Source organism: Odocoileus virginianus, chromosome 5, assembly GCF_023699985.2.
Source record: "Odocoileus virginianus isolate 20LAN1187 ecotype Illinois chromosome 5, Ovbor_1.2, whole genome shotgun sequence".
In the NCBI taxonomy this organism is placed as follows: domain Eukaryota; kingdom Metazoa; phylum Chordata; class Mammalia; order Artiodactyla; family Cervidae; genus Odocoileus; species Odocoileus virginianus.
This window is the reverse complement of record NC_069678.1, coordinates 1,295,541-1,307,467: the sequence shown is the minus strand read 5'-3', so window position 1 is coordinate 1,307,467 and position 11,927 is coordinate 1,295,541. Positions and strand designations below refer to the sequence as shown.

At 43.4% G+C, this 11,927-nt stretch overlaps 1 long non-coding RNA gene and 2 other non-coding genes across 3 annotated transcripts in view; 2 read left to right on the top strand and 1 right to left on the bottom strand.

The window, feature by feature from the left end:
* The first annotated feature begins 324 nt into the window (after positions 1-324).
* LOC139035382 (U1 spliceosomal RNA) lies at positions 325-488 on the top strand. The gene has a single exon (XR_011488044.1). It is a non-coding gene; the product is annotated as a U1 spliceosomal RNA (small nuclear RNA).
* A 5,210-nt stretch (positions 489-5,698) lies between these two features.
* LOC139035107 (uncharacterized) overlaps positions 5,699-11,927 on the bottom strand; it is a 43,992-nt gene continuing 37,763 nt past the window's right edge. Inside the window, exon 3 of the long non-coding RNA XR_011487618.1 lies at positions 5,699-9,527. This is a non-coding gene — a long non-coding RNA (uncharacterized lncRNA). The remainder of the gene's footprint in view (positions 9,528-11,927) is intronic.
* Positions 6,446-6,519, top strand: TRNAN-GUU (transfer RNA asparagine (anticodon GUU)). The gene has a single exon. It is a non-coding gene; the product is annotated as a tRNA-Asn (tRNA).

Sequence of the window (11,927 nt, the reverse complement as noted above, 5' to 3'; positions counted from 1 at the left end):
CCGGCCGGTTGGCCGGGGCCGGAAGGCGTGGGGGGACGGAGGCGGGGCGTGGGCTGGAGGGCAGAGCGGGTTCCCGTTGACGTCGCGGATGGGGGCGTGTCGTATGTAGATATCTGAGCGCAGGGGCTGCTGGTCCGTGATCTGGTGCTTAAACACCATATGGTGTCCCGTGGCGTGGGAGAGAATCCAGGACTTTTTGCTTGAAAGTGCGTGGATGCGCTGTGTGGAAGGTCGAAGAAGGGTCGGGGGTGCGGGGAGTAAAGTGAGCGTGTGTGAAAAGTGGAGGGCGTATGAGGTTGAGGTGGGGCGGCAGGCTGGCAACTCATACTTACCTGGCAGGGGAGATACCATGATCACGAAGGTGGTTTTCCCAGGGCGAGGCTTATCCATTGCACTCCGGATGTGCTGACCCCTGCGATTTCCCCAAATGTGGGAAACTCGACTGCATAATTTGTGGTAGTGGGGGACTGCGTTCGCGCTTTCCCCTGGTATTCTGTTTGTCTAAAATCAGAGAAAGCTTTTTCTTAAGCCTTTAGTAATATATGGTTATTAGGAAGTTTAAGCTTAGCTTTCTTTAAAGAGTAAACAAACAAGTTTCGCATAATTTTTTCGGGGTTGTATCAAGAAGTAATGGTTTTTTCTGTAGGACTGGTTTGTTAATTTATATTTTAATGTAGAGTAATGTCAATAATGTTCTGAAACACCGCAATTCAAAGATATGGATGGGTTCTTTCTTCGACGCTTAGCTTTTTATTTCGATTTTCACATAATTTTTTCACGGTTATCTGAAAAAAACAGTAGCTTTAGGCAGGCGGACTGTAGATTAATCTTGTTAGAGTTTTCTGCTATCCGCAGGTTGGAGCACGCTAGGTTTCAGTTGTTCTCCATCATCGTCACGTTACTGAAATCAACGTGTATTTAATCGGTGATGGTATTAATGTTTTTTTCTGTTGTCATATTTTCTTCTGCTTTTATTGTCTCCTAGCCTTAGGGTTTTTTCCCAATAGACCAGTTCTATGCATCAGGTGGCCAAACTACTGAAGCTTTAGCCTCAGTTCTTCCAACAATGTTCAGGACTGATTTCCTTTAGTATTGATTAGTTTGATCTCTTGTAATCGGGAGAGTGGTGGTTTTTTTTTTAGTACAATTTTTTCTTTTTTGGCGAGGGTGTTCCTGATGGTTGTCGTGTTCTAATGCTGCAAGCGACTTTGTGCACATACTCACTTGGTAATATGACATGATGTTGCTGTGGTTTAGTCGCTAAGTCATTCCTGACTCTATGTTATTTTCCAGGAGATAAGTGCTTCTTCATATACATCCTTTACCTTCTTGCTTCCATTTTGATTGCACTTTCCGTGTCACCTTGGAGTTTACACAGTTTGAGTTTTAAAAACGTGTATCCTAGAAGCACCCTGGTATGTTCTTAATAACAGAAACTTGCAATGGATTAGATTCCACAGTTTTTGCTGGGTGAGCCCACGCTTGTGAGGTCCTAATGGAGAAGTGGGAGAGAAGCGGTTGATGGTTGTTGGACTTAATGATGGGCACACAGCTGCTTAGTCGCTTCAGTCGTGTCCAACTCTGGGGGATCTATGGACTGTAGCCTACCAGGCTCCTCTGTCCATGGAATTCTCCAGGTAAGAGTACTCGAGTGGGTTGCCATGTCCTCCTCCAGGGGATCTTCCCGACCCAGGGATCAGATTCTTTACCACTGAGCCAGTAGGGCAGACATTCTAAAAGAGATGGGAATACCAGACCACCTGACCTGCCTCTTGAGAAACCTGTATGCAGGTCAGGAAGCAACAGCACTGGACATGGAACAACAGACTGGTTCCAAATAGGAAAAGGAGTACATCAAGGCTGTATATTGTCACCCTACTTGTTTAACTTAAATGCAGAGTACATCATGAGAAACGCTGGGCAGGAAGAAGCACAAGCTGGAATCAAGATTGCAGGGAGAAATATCAATCACCTCAGATACGCAGATGACACCACCCTTATGGCAGAAAGTGAAGAGGAACTAAAGCCTCTTGATGAAAGTGAAAGAGGACAGTGAAAAAGTTGGCTTAAAGCTTAACATTCAGAAAACTAAGATCATGGCATCTGGTCCCATCACCTCATGGGAAATAGATGGGGAGACAGTGGAAACAGTGTCAGACTTTATTTTTCGGGGCTCCAAAATCACTGCAGATGGTGACTGCAGCCATGAAATTAAAAGACGCTTACTCCTTGGAAGGAAAGTTATGACCAACCTAGACAGCATGTTAAAAAGCAGAGACATTACTTTGTCAACAAAGGTCTGTCTGGTCAAGGCTATGCTTTTTCCAGTAGTCATGTATGGATGTAAGAGTTGGATTATAAAGAAAGCTGAGCGCCGAAGAATTAATGCTTTTGAACTGTGGTGTTGGAGGAGACTCTTGAGAGTCCCTTGGACTGCAAGGAGTTCCAACCAGTCCATCCTAAAGCAAATCAGTCCTAGATGTTCACTGGAAGCACTAATGTTGAAGCTGAAATTCTAATACTTTGGCCACCTGATTTGAAGAACTGACTCATTTGAAAAGACCCTGATGCTGGGAAAGATTGAGGGCAGGAGGAGAAGGGGATGACAGAGGACGAGATGATTGGATGGCATCACCAACTCAATGGACATGAGCTTGGGGATACTCCGGGAGTTGGTGATGGACAGGGGGGCCTGGCATGCTGTGGTTCATGGGGTCGCAAAGAGTCGGACGACTGAGCAACTGAAGTGAACTGAACTGAACTGAAGGCAATAAGTCTAATCTAGTGACATTATTATACTATGGCTGTAGGTGGAAGTCCTGGATTATTTTCAGTGGTTTTAAAATTAAGGTTTAGGCAGGAACATTATGTTATCTAAATAATTTGAACGTTGTTTTCCATATTTACAAATGACCTGGCAGAAGGATTTTTTTTTTTTAACTTTATTACCAAGTGCTACTGAGACTGATCTGGGCCTGCTGAATTCACTTTCAGCATGGTGACCTCACAGCATCAGGAGAAGATAGGGCTCAGTATCCTGTTCTTTGGCTATGTTCCAATGCTTCAACTACATGCTACTCCAAAACATGCCAGTTTGGCCTAAGAATTATTTTAAACTAAAAGCATTTGGAAAACAGCAAGTACATTCTTATCACCAGAAACAGAAAGTCAAGGCCCAGAGAAATCCACACAAACAGATTTTGTTAACTCATATCTTCCTTTAGTCTTCCCATATATTTTACTTTGCCATTATGACCTCTCTTGGTTCACCCTTGTATATAAATACTTAGGTCTAGTCAGTTCTTTGGGTTTTCACTTTCCTATTGGAGCTCCCATGGACATGTGACAATCAGTATGTTTTCCTCCTGTTAGTCTGTCTTATGTCAATCTAATTCTCAGGCCCAGCTGGAGACCCCAAGAGGCTTAAGGTAAAGTTTGCCTCTCCTGCAGACTCTCCTAGGGCCACAAAAGAAAGGATTAGCAAAAAGCTATCTAAAAGGGACAAGAGGGCACTTGGTGTAGGCTTGGTAGACCTAATAGGAAATGTTAGAATTCCCAGAATCAGATGGGTGGAAGGGTGTCTGTCTTAAGACAAAGGTTGCTAGGGGAGACCCAGAGAGACAAGCTGTCATATAACTGGGGACCAGTGACTAAATTTCTCCTTTGAATCTGTCTCTTTCCTCCCCTTTCCTATTCTTCCTCCCAGTTCTGCCCTTCTTTCTTCTGAGTCTTCCTTTCCATTTCATCCCCGCCTGTAATTAGGCTGCACCCAGGGCCTGGGACTTGGTCCCACCAATGTCTCTATGTGTTTGGGTTTTTAATCTTTCTTCTACCAAAAACCTCCCTTGATGATCTGCTGAAACCTGCACAGCCTTCTTAGATCAATGAATTTTAATGCATAGAATCAAATGCAGTTGTCTCTGGGGGCTTCCACAGCATCATAGAAAGAATGAGCAGGAAGGCTGAGCTTACACAAGCAACCTCCCATGCTTAGAGCCAAGATGACCCTAGAGTTGGGGTGGTACAAAATAAAAGATCATGGGTTCTGCCAGCCTCAGAGGAATTAAAACTACTGCACATCACTATTTTTACTATCGAAACTGAGAAAAAGTAGTGGTTCCTGGAACAGAGTTCCAATGAGAAGGACCACAAACTTCCTCATGGCCACTGTAGGGAGCAGTACAGCCCTGAAACTGCAGCTACTAATCCAAAGAAAACCAAATAAAATGCACTGGATGCTGGGCTATGCTCAAGACTTTAAAATTAGAAGTTTTGCATGCTACAAACTGAGCTAGCAAGATGACAAAGAGCCATGAGCTTTCCTCCCTACCAGCTTGGGATCAGTTGCCCAAATGTAAAATGGCTTGGTGAAGACCGAAGGCAAACTTGGAGAGCTGCTAATGAGGAAATAGGTCTGTAGTAAGTGTAATGGATTCCCTCCTCCCCAGGGCTCATCAGCATAAGTCACGAACCAGGCCTACGACCATGCTACTTCTGAGCTCAAGGAGAGACCCAGCTAGTGGGTAGAAACTACTGCTCAGAGGTGGGGTCGGGTTGAGGGAGCAACTTCACCCTTCTCCGGGTCTTGTAGAAAGGCCTCTCCCTGTTCTTTTCCGCCCAGATGGAACCTCATACATCCAAGACGAAAGGATCGTATCCAATTCATCCCAAGAATGTCCCACTGAGATTTACCAGATCCACCTCCTTAGTCCTGTTATTGGAATTTTCTGACACTCCACTACAATTGTGAATACTTTTCTCCAAGGTCTTCATTCACAAAGGAGAGTTCACGCAGCACCAAATGCACTTTCTGTGTCCCAGCACCCCCCCACCCCGGCATCTTCCATCTCTACTGTGGGGGCTGTTGGGGAAATAAGAAATCCAGACTCAAAGGAACACGCATATTGATAAATAGAGTATTAGCTAAGTTTATTACTGAGGGGAAAAAGTCAGAGTTCCTGCTTGCAGGTAGCCCACACAAGACTACAAAACTATTGTGGACTTCCAGCTCTATTAATGTGGGATTAAAGCTACAGTTGTCATCATCAGGCCTTTAGTAAACAGTCAGCATTACTCCAGGAATGATACTAGGCCTTCTCTGACCGTGCATCTACTTGACAGTACGCCGGGTTAGTAACATTTAACACTCCTCGGCAAGGAGGGCGGAGAGGCATCGCGCCGCCGATTCCCGGCCGCAGAGGGCTGGGGCGGAGTCGGAGTACCCCTGGGGGAGAGTTTTCAACCCTCCTGGGGTGATATGGGGGTGTGCACCCTCTACCGCGCGGGACCGCGGACCCCTCGCCACGCGGTTAGAGGTTTGGACTCCTCAGGGCGTGATGGTCTTTAGCTAACCATTTCAGAGAGGAGCATCAGTCATTCCAATTCGAGAGCATACAACAGTAAACAATCGTGGCCGACAGAAAGGAGGCAGGGAGATGGTAATCAAAGCGATCTAATGAAAATAGGCATTTCCCGTTTCTTTTGGCCTTTTCCCTCAATGGCCAGAGCACTAGCACGCGCACTCTCTCTGCCTCCCCGGTCTGCCTGCACTCCCACACGCTTTCGTCTCCTCTTCAGCTTTCCCTGGTCGACCCTCCCCTCCCCTCAGGACGGACGACCCCGGCCTGCGGGTGAGTCGCAGTCCACGGTGGGAAGCTCGCTGCGGTCCCATGCGCACATGTCCAAAGTCGGGACATTTACCTTGATCTGCTCCAGGAACAAAAGCGCCTCCGGCTTGGAGAAACCTTTTCCGCCTTCTGTTTCCGGAGTTCCTCGTAGGTCCAAAAGCTTAAAGCACACACTGAAATTCTTGGTTGCCCTAGGACCTTGGGGGTAGTGTGCATCCTTCGCCCGGCACTTACGAGTGCCTACTAGGTGCGATGGACATGAGTTTGAGTAGGCTCCGGGAGTTGGTTTTGGACAGGGAAGCCTGGCGTGCTGCAGTCCATGGGGTGGCAAAGTTGGACATAACTGAGCGACTGAACTGAACTGAGCTGAACTGAACTACTAGGTGCGAGGCCCTGCCCTGGAGGACCCGCTGCATCGCGAGCAATTCCGAGGTGCCTGTGGGTCGGAATCCACAGCTGGAGGCACAGGGCGTGGGCAGCGCAGTGAGGGCACAGCCAGTTCGTGTCCTTGGCACGGAGTGGTAACGTGGACGCCCTCAGCCCGGGAGGCTGCGGTAGTCACCTGGTGCAGGGCGGGTGTTGAGGTGCGGAGGAGCCGGTGGGAAGGCTGTGGATCTGGCCTTCGGCTGTCAGAGCCCCTTAGCGGACTCCCAGAAGTTCTATCGATGTCCAAACGTGACCAGCGACACCGACTCTGGGCTTCAGGGTCTCGCGCACAACTCCGTTTCCGAAGTATGGGAATGTGAAGATAGTCCCGGCGAGAGGCTGAAACGCAATTTCTGGGATCAGGACACAAATCTAGAGAATTAGGTTCTCATGTCTCTGTGGCGCAATCGGTTAGCGCGTTCGGCTGTTAACCGAAAGGTTGGTGGTTCGAGCCCACCCAGGGACGTGCCGTTTTACTTGCTCCAAGTCCTTTCTCACAACTTCAGGTTATCTCAAAGTTCTGGAGGCTGCAAAGTCCAAGGTCAGGGTCCGGGACCGATATAGTTCTTGGTGAGGGTCTTCTTCCCCGAGGCTTGCAGAAGGCCTCTACACTGAGGGTCTCTTCTGTTTTTATAAGGACCCTAATCCCAGCATGATTAGTGAGGGCTCCATCCTCAGGAACTCATCTAAACCTAACTACCTGCCAACGGCTCCACCTCCTAATACTGTTACACTGGGGAGTTAGTGTTTCAACATATGAACTTGGGAGGGACATCAACATTCAGTGCCGAATAGGTGGTGGCGTAGACATTCCTCAAGTGTCTAAAATGCCTTCCTAGTGACTTAATTGCACAGACTTAATACTCACATGAGTGGGAGAGAAGTTGTCCTGTGTAGTTCTTTTATTTTTTCTTCCTGGAGAGATTGTGTGTGTGTGTGTGTGTGTGTGTGTGTGTGTGTGTGTGTGTATGTGTACACAGAAAATCAAGGAATTAAAGAACGGGACATATATTGAGAAAATTCTCACCTCCACTACTCATTCCCAAAGGCCAAACAAATACCAACTTGATGGTTATCAATAAACAAATTTATTTTTAATAAAATAAAAAATTTTATTTTAATAAGGTCAACAGCATGACTTTATGATTTTTATAACAAAATAGTCACTTACTTTATAAATATACATATTAAAAACCTTGGGCAAGCCAGGCTATATTCACCTGCTGTAACTCAAACTTGACTAAAGGATGCTGAAGCCACAAGGCCAGCCATGAACCCACAGTCACAGCCTTTCCTCTGCAATCTTGGGCAAATAATTTCTATGACTTCTTAAAGCATTGGGATCTAGAAATTCCACAGAATTTTCTTTTGCTTCTTTCTCCCCCTGTTTGCTTGTCTGATTTGAGCTAGAAGCTCACAGATAATTTAACAAACAAAAATGAAAGGAAAAAATCTAAAACCTCTACATTTTGAAATTTCAGTTGCATTACCAGTGTTTTTGTGGAAAAGAGAATCTAGCTTTGGTATGAAAAGCAGCCAGTTAAAAGTATACATGCATACATATCTCCACTCCAGATATACAGGTCTAAAAATGACAAATAAATATTCTCAAGTAAATGAAAGAATTCAGGAAATAAAAAACCTTTTTTGAAAAACCTATTTGAAAATGCAGCTAATGAGACGCTTTCACAATTAAAAATCTCAGGACTAGAACTATACAACACAAAGCATAAACCCAGTGGAAACCATTAACATTAATAATAATGAATCAATATTAGTTCATCAGTTGTAACAAATGTACCACACCAACAGAAGAAGCAGTGCGGGTGGAGGAGAGAGAGCACATGGGACTATTTATTTTTAATCTCAAGAATGGAAAGACCGTATTTGCTGGGTATTATGCATTTGTTCCTCCATATATATTCTCATCATATATATTCTCATCATCACCCTATCATATACCCCAGAAAGAGTCTTCTTGAACTGTGCAGAAAGACTCCTCTGCCCACTGCTTCTTGTTGGCTACAGCCAATGGGATGTACTGACTGGGAATGGGGAGGGTGGGAGGACTATGAAGTCAGGGTAATTGTTTCCTGCAGGTTGGCAGTAGTTGTGTTCTTTGCCACTCCCCAGGACAGTTACTCTTCAGTGTCACTATACTATAGTTACAGCCTTACCTACAACTATTGCTTTCCCAGGTTCTAGAAACAGCTCTCTCCCTTTGGCCAATCAGGCCTAGTAACTGCTCTTCACTATAGCTAGCCTCCAAAATGTTGCACCATCTATTTAGTGACTGCATCCCCTTCTTAGAGCCCAAGAATCCTGAGTTGGGAGGTCCCAGGAAACCCTCTTACTCCTCAGCAGGTCTGGGTTTCAGAGGGCTTCAGGGAATATGCCACAAAGTTATCTGAGAGCTCACTGCATCTGTTCAGCTCATTAGCAGAAGAATAATTACAACTTTCTTCCTTCAGAAAATACCTGTAATAAAACTTCTACTGTCTTGTAGGGAAAATTTTTTTCTAAGAATAATGTAAAACTCAAAATCCCTAGGGAAAGAAAAAAAACCCAATACCTTTACCTACATAAAAAGTTTAAGAATTTGTTTAGCTAAAAAAGGGCTTCCCTGATAGCTCAGTTGGCAAAGAATCTGCCTGCAATGCAGGAGATCCCAATTTGATTCCTGGGTCAGGAAGATCCCCTGGAGAAGGGAAAGAATACCAACTTCAGTATTCTGGCCTGGAGAATTCCATGGACTGAGTTGGACAGGTCTGAGCCACTTTCACATGTACATATGTAGTTTAAAAAAAAAAAAAAAGGTAAATGAAGCACTCAACATCTGGCAAAGTCAAGGCCTGGGTGATTCAACCTGTAAAGATATAAGTCACTTTTATTATTATTGTCATTATTTTTTAATTTTTGACTGTGCTTGGTCTTTGCTGCACAGGCTTTTCTCTAGTTGAGGTGCACGGCCTTCTCATTGCAATGACAAGCCACTTTTAGATTCAGATGGTTTATTACTTACATATACAGCAAAAGGAAGAGTAGTTGAAGGTATAGACTTCACGAGTCCTCATCTCCAACATCCAAAGGGATGTCACTGAAACAAAAGGGGTCAGTGACTGCAATGCAAGTTGTGGGATAACCCTGTTATTGAGGAGTTAATTCTAGACTGCAGCTAAGAGTTTTACAGTCTGCAGCTGTCCTCAGAGAAGGAGTGAGGAGGTAAGTAGAATGCCTTAAGTGTGATCAGAAGTTGCAAGGCAATGAAAAACTGTCCCAGAGTAGACAGGGAGGAGAATGGAAGCTGTCTCCTGGCTGCTCTTCACAAGCCTCCCGTCCTCTCCTGTTTGGGGACAATCATAAGGTGCTTTGCCTTGTGGTAAGTTTCACAATAGTTTCACTTCAAGGTCTTCGCTTCTGTGGCCTGTGCAAATACATAGAAGGTCACCTGGGTGCCACAGCAGAACTGTTCCTCTACAATATTCAAAAGACAACAAATTGGTAAAATACTTGAAACATTACAACATATAAAAAGCTTTTTCATTTAGTATTTATTTTTAGCAAGCTTATATATGCACATAGTTTAGAAAGTCAAACACTTAAAAACCTGGTAATGAAAACTGACAGTCCCCTGAAACTCTCTGCCATTTCCTGCTCCCTAGAAGTAACTACTTTAAATTCTTTTAATCAGTGATCGGTTATTCATCTGTTTATATAAATAAATATTGTTAATTTTTGATTTTCTAGTTTTAGGCACTTTATCTCTCCTTTACATACACCCACTACACACACATATACATTTTCCACTTTTCCATTTTCCCGATTGTAATGGTTAATTTTATGTGTCAATCTGGCTAGGCCATGGTACCCAGATACGGGGGTCAAATATTAATCCAGATGTTCCTTTGAAGGTATTTTTTAGATGAGATTAACATTTAAGTCAGTAGACTCTGTGTAAAGCAGATTACCCTCCAAAATGTGAGTAGGCCTCATCCAATCCATTGAAAGCTCTAAGAGAAAAAGACTTAGATCCCCAAAGGAAGGCAGAATTCTGCCTCTAGACTCTGTTTTCAGATTAGAGTTACAACATCAATTCTTCCCCGGGTTTCCAGCCTGTTGGCCTACCCTGAAGAGTTTAGATTTACCACCCTCCACAATAACATCTCTGTATACAAACTAAATTTCTATATACATTTGTGTGTATCTTCTATTAGTTCTGTTTCTCTGGGAAACCCTAATATATCAATATGCTTATGTAATAATTTTGAGAGATTAATGATTATCATTTTTACTATACAAACTAGTAACAGAATTTAATGTTATCACTTTTTGAATATATTTTTCCCTTGGCAGTAACAATTATGTTACTTTTCCATTTGCTTTATTTTCCATGTATTTATTATTGAATTATAACCAATTTCTGTAAGTCTTCTCTCAAGAGCTTTCTCATTCTTTTCTACAGCTATATTTAATTGTGTGGTTGTATTGCCATTTATTTAGTCACCCCCAAACTGATGGACCTTTGGAGAGTTTCCAGTTTTTTAGTTAATAAAGTGTTTCTTGAATAACTTTGTACACAATTTCACACTTGTATAGCTATATTGTAGGATAAAGTTCTAAATGTGGATTGCTGAAGTTAAAAAAAATGTTTGTGAAAATTTTTTAGATTGTTCAAAAAGCACCCTGTAGAACTTGTACCAATTCACCCTCTTGTTAACAATGTTTATTCACTCTCCAACATATTAAACTTCAAAAAATTTACCATTTCTTATGACTGACAATGTTATTTCAACTTAGTTTTAAATTGCACTACTTTTGTTAACAGCAATGTTGAATGTTAAGTATCTTCTCATAGGGGCAATAGCCTTTTATATTTTCTATTCTTTATATGTTTGAAATTTTTATTGGGTTATTGGTTTATTTCTTGTTGGCTTATAGTTCTGTAAATATTAGGGAAATTAGTCTTTTGTACATGATGTGTGTTCTAAGAATGTAGATTTCCAGCATGGTATGATAAATTTGGTGCAGCCACGGGAAGGGACGAGAAACAGAAGAGAAGGTTATTATACTCTCAGGTCCCAGAGTGGAGTCACCGCTGCCAAGTGCAGGGCCACGCAGAAGCACAGTGGGCAGGGTGTTCAGTTGAACAAGTGGGGAGCAGTTAGAGCCAGGGTCTTTGCACTGTAGCCTTCACTGGGGTCCTGAGTGGGGTCTAAGGAAAGCAACCCAAGATGGAGAAAGAGAGGAAGGAAAGAGGAAGAGGGAGCAGCAGGGAGCCAGGGAAGTGGAGGGAGAAGGGGAAAGTTAAGAGTCCCGGTTGGGTTGCTTTTCAAGGGGTTTCAGTTGGTTTTGTGTGTGCATTCACAAGGGGCCTGTGAGAAGGATGTTGATACACCAAAGAATTAACTCAAAATGGAGGGTTTTAAACACAATATATGAGTTGCAAATACTTCCCCAAATTGTCATTTGTCTTTCGACTTTTCTTACGGAGATTCCATTCATTTATATAGTGAAATTAATCAATATTTTCTCTCAGGACTGAGTTTGTGTCATAGTTAGAACAGCCTTTTCCACACACACCCCAAGAAAACAAAATAATTGTTTCATATTTCTATAAGAATTTTATGTTTTCTTTTTTATTTTAAATCTTTGATCAATTTGGGATTTACTTTTATGTAAAGGATGTCACTGGGCTTCCCTGGTGTCGCTCAACGGTAAAGACTGACTATGATGCAGGAGATGTAGGAGATGCAGGAGATGCGGGAGACGCAGTTTCGATCCCTGGGTTAGGAAGATCCCCTAGAGGGAGCCATGGCAACCCACTCCAGTATTCTTGCCTGGAGAATTTCATGGACCGAGGAGCCTGGCAGGCTA